We start from the raw sequence: 4,997 nt of genomic DNA, 5'->3' as shown, positions 1-4,997 counted from the left end.
TTAGTGTGACAGTGTTTGTCACAGGTTGAGTTTGCTGGCTCCTGATTGGCTGGAAACACTCACCTGAACACAGACAGCACAGAGCAGCAGCTGGGAGGAAAAGCATTTTGTGCCGTGGTGTTTCCTCTGGTGAACCTGGGGAGAAGTGGAGCTCTGATGCAGCTGAGGCCAAACAAGGACGAGCTGTGAGCTCAGACGAGGGCCATGTGGTTTCTGATGCGTCCTCAAACCTCCCATCAGCCCCTGCGGCCCACAGATGAGGCCGCTGCTGCTGTTGCTCTTGCTGTGATGAATCAAACTTGTATTCTGCTGCCCTCTGGTGGCTGCAGCCACACACTGCTCCACACCAGGCGTACTGTAATACCATGTAGCAGTAGTGATGAAGAAACAGTATTTACTGAAGAAAAAGTCCCAACAGCACAAATGTTCATTCATAATGATGGAAATATTGAACAGTGTGTGGATCATTGTTGGTTTAGTTTTTATTTCTCTTCTCTATTTCTCTTGAGTTAACCTGCGCTGGAGCAGGTTAGGAGTTCAGCATCAGTTACCATGGTGATTTACAACAAGTAACTAGTGAACCACCATCGTAGGACTGAAAAGCCAGAGTTAAACCTGAAGTGACCTTGATAACCTCAAATCCTGCTTCATAGTACAGACCTCTGGACTGGCAGGCAGAAGGCTCCTGTGTTTACCTCCTCATGAAATCCAGCTGGAACATTTTAGTCTGAATGTGATTGTCTGTTCTGCTCAGTTGTGACTGACCTTCAGCATTATGGGTGAGTCTGACCAAGCTACAGTAGTAGGGTCCAATCTGTTACCTGTGGTTGGCCTGGACATGTGTCACTCAAAATATCATCCAATCAGGAGAGAGGCTCTGAGCCTCTCAAACACAGCTCCACAAAGTAAGCTACTGATGGACTAGAACATCCACTGTGTGTGAGTGTGTGTTTGTGTGTGTGTGTTTGAGTGTGTGTGTGTGTGTGTGTGTGTGTTTGTATGTGTGTGTGTGTGTATGTGTGTGTGTGTGTGTGTGTGTGTATGCATGTGTGCGTGTGTGTGTGTGTGTGTGTGTGTGTGTGTGTCTCCATCAGAGACAAAGGATTAGGTGAGTCGTGGCTTCAGCAGAGGAGACCAAAGGAATTGGGGCTAATTTCCCTCTGAAACTCATTATGATTATGGTCCAGAGTTCTTCCCATTATTTGCAGCTTGTGCCCCGAGCAGTCAGGACGTGGTGTTAACACATGAACACCGGTGGCCCAGTTTTAATCACAAGTGCCGCTGCTTGGGTTTGACTGTTGTTTCAGAGGACTGACTGTTTCCATACAGAACCACAGTCTGAGAGAACAGCTCAATATTTTGGTAAATGTGCTTATTTGGTTACTTTCATTATGTGTGTGTTTAGCCTAGCTTAGCATAAAGACCGGAGGCAGAGGAAACAGATAGCCTGTGACCTAACAGCTCTGGAGCCAACCCTGTGTCCTGTGATACAGTGAGACCATTGTATATCTTTACAGACTCCTCATCTGCAACAGCAAATATGTTTGGAAAGAACGTCTGAGTTCCAATTTCATCAACCTGATGAATAAATATTTTTAATGAATCTATCTGCAAACATTCACAGAACAACAACAAACTGTATTCTATTTGTTTTCTACGGTGGCCCTGAGGGCTCACCGGACTGCAGCTAAAGAAAACACATGCAAACACACACAACACAAAGACGTTCAGAAAACATCTTCATCACTTTGACAACACATGAGCTGCACATACTCACAACACCACGGAAGTGTTTCCAGGAGACACTAAAAAGTGATGAACCTGGCTGGGAAAAGCATTTAACAACAAGTGTGATTGGATGTATTAAAATACACACATGCAAGTGACTGAGGACTACACATTTGAAATCAGCCACTGATCTGACCGTACTGTTCCACTGTCTTCCAGGATACAGTTATGTGGTGGTGGTGGTGTTAGCCGAGAGCAATGGTTAATAATAAATTAAAGTGGTACCTTTCACTGTCGTTCATGACGTGCATCTTCCTGCTCTTAGTCACTGGAATTCAGGCTTTTATTGTGAAAAATCTTTGCAGGAAGTGCTAGGTTTCCTTTACAGGAGCTTAACAATGATGTGATGTGCAGTAGTGTGGGGACTGTTACATAGTTGTGTTCTATTTAGTATTCAGTTTCTTTCCTTGGGTAAATGCACCAATACATTATTGTAAAAATATTCCACCAAGTAAACGTCTTGCAGTACATCAGTACTATCAGAAGAGACGTATCAAAAGTCCAAGTTCTGCAGAAAAATGTCCCCTTTCAATGACACACTGTTCAGAGTGGTCAAACAGCAGCTGTGCAGCTGTTTACCCCTGTATGGAACAGCCAGTGGTTCCATAAGTGCCTTGTTTGTCTTGTTTTCTTTGCTGTTAAACGTCGTACAGGACGCTGCAAATTGTTGCAATGAGCCGTTTGTACGCACAACACCACTTTCTAGTAGAACGGCTGTACTGAGGTCAGGTGAGAGAGGATAAAAAGGACGTATAGGGAGGAGGTCATGGTTGAATAGGTCAATCACAGTTTGACTCCTGAGTTCATTTATTAGATTGATTTTCTTCTTCTAATTATTTTCTTCAGTCTTCAGTTGCAGTTTGTTGTTGTCAAGGCAACAAAAGCACTTGGTTCGATTTAGGAACAGATGGTGGATCAAAAGAAGCTGACTGCAGTGACACAATGGTGGTGAAGACAACAACTGATCCAGCTTTTGTTATTGTTTTGATCCAAATTTAGAGTTAGAAATAGAAATAGTCTGTCACACAGAACATTGAAATTATTAGTCTGTGAAACCTCCTGACAACATCAGACATCACTAAATACTGTAAGAAAAGACACCAGACGTAAATAACAAATATACAACAAAAGTATTTGCCGCCATGGAAACATGAAGAGCCTGTGCAAATGAAATGTTTGTGCAAAATCTGCAAAAGGTAAGTTGTCAGTGGCGTCCATGTCCATGTTGTCCATGTGTGTGTGTTGCTCATGTGTGTGTGTGGGCAGGGTGAGGTGAATCTCTGCACCTCTCAAGGTCAGAGGTCAGGCTGGAGGAAGGGGCAGTGGGGGAGTGTCCTTTAATCCTTGTGGCCTGTGTGTAGTAACTGTTCTTCAGTCTTGTCCTTGCTGTTGAGTGTGAACATGTTGTGTTGTGCGTGGCTGCTTTCCCTTCCTGTGACCCTGGTCTGGTGGATGCTCTCCAGTGAAGGTTCGGGCTGTGATCCAATGATGTTAAATGACAATTATTCAACCTTTTTCTTTTTAATAACTGAATGAAATGTTTTTTCATTGTGACGTAAATTCTCCAAAGTGAAGACGAGACGAGAATTCCCCCGTGTTTGAATTGTTCTGCCGTTTAGCTTTATTTTGTCATGTGTGATTTTTAATAGATACTACACAGTGTTGGGACTCATGACTGTCCAACTGCATGGTGTCCTCCACAGCACTGAGGCGCTGAGGTGGCCAGGCAACAGGTGGAGTCAGGGATGCAGGAGGTTTAGCAGGGCCTGGGCCTGTGGAGAGGGAGGCCGATGGCAGAATGAAAACCGGAGGCAGGGTAGAGCATGGTAGAGTTATCGCATAGGGTTTTATAGGAAAACATCAATTGTATTAAATTGTCTCTAATTGCCTAATAAAATGTTTACAAAGGGAAACGTTGTTCTTGCTCTTTATCTGAAGAAAACCATCCAAAGAAGTGTCACAAATCTTTGACCAAACAAATAATAATCATTGTCTCCACACCAGCCCGTGTGCAGTGTCTTTGGACACGATAAGTGTCAGTGTGCAACTGGAATCAGTGACTGTTCCAGTTTGATTCTCCATATAGTGCAGCGTCATGCGTCATGACTAACAGGGAAACACAGAACACCTGCTCTATCCCAGAATTACATCGTCAATAAGCAACACGCCGACACATCAGTTCACCTGTGTCACAGCAGCAGCTCGTTCACACACCTCACTGTGGAAAAACTGCTGAGCTGTTCTTTTAATTAAGAATGTGAGTGGTGCCCTCAACATGTCAGACTGCTTAGTAAAAACCTATACACACTGTAAATAAATGTTGGTGTGAAACATTTTCAGATCAGATACAAACTGAAAGTGTTTCTGCAGCTTTCTGCTGGAGATGAAAACTGGACTGTTGGTGTCCATATGTAACACTGAGCTGTTAGAAGTGGGAAATCAAATAAACTGCATCAACTTTGGCAGCGAGAACTGTGAAGCTAAGGACCTGAAGTGTGTAAATAATAAAATACAGGCACCTAATATGCTGGTGTGTTTACAGCTTGTGTCTGCTGCCCACAAGTGGCCAAAATAATCACTTACTGCAGTTTTAAAAGTAACCTGCAGATCTCCAACCTGCACCTGACATCCATAAATGAGTTAATACAGGTTACTAATTTCCTAAAATGATATAGCATGTTTTAACCCTTCCTGCTTCAGCGTCCAGACTGTGGTTGGGAAGTAGAGGGGAGATTTTGTTTTCTGCTGCAGGGCTGAAGTTGATGCAGACTTTGGGTTTGACTCCTTTCACTGAGCGGTTGTCGGGCAGAAAACAGGGACTTTGCTTGGGTTTGTAAGAGCAGCAGCTTTCATTCACCACTGTACATTCACTGTGACATTCACAGTTTTCCTGCTAACTCTACTCTGCTCCACTTGCCAGCACCTCCCTGCTCCATCACTCTCTGTCTCTACTGCACACATGCTACACACACACACACACACACACACACACACTGTACTACACACTGAGCTCTTAATACACAGGCCATCAGAGCTGAGTATGTTTGGATTCATTCACATCCACCCGGGTATTATTAGACATATTGACACACAGACCAGGCAGCAGGCCCGGTTCCAGACTGCTCTGATTGGGGGGGGGGGGCATTAAATGTTGACTGGTCACTAACTGCCAGAATTCAAGGGGTACTCCAGCTATAACATGCACTGTC

Source organism: Seriola lalandi, unplaced genomic scaffold (genome assembly GCF_002814215.2).
Source record: "Seriola lalandi dorsalis isolate HSWRI2012SDOR001 ecotype SW California unplaced genomic scaffold, Sedor1 jcf7180002054686, whole genome shotgun sequence".
In the NCBI taxonomy this organism is placed as follows: Eukaryota; Metazoa; Chordata; class Actinopteri; order Carangiformes; family Carangidae; genus Seriola; species Seriola lalandi.
The sequence above is the reverse complement of the archived record's forward strand: the minus strand, read 5'-3'. Positions refer to the sequence as shown.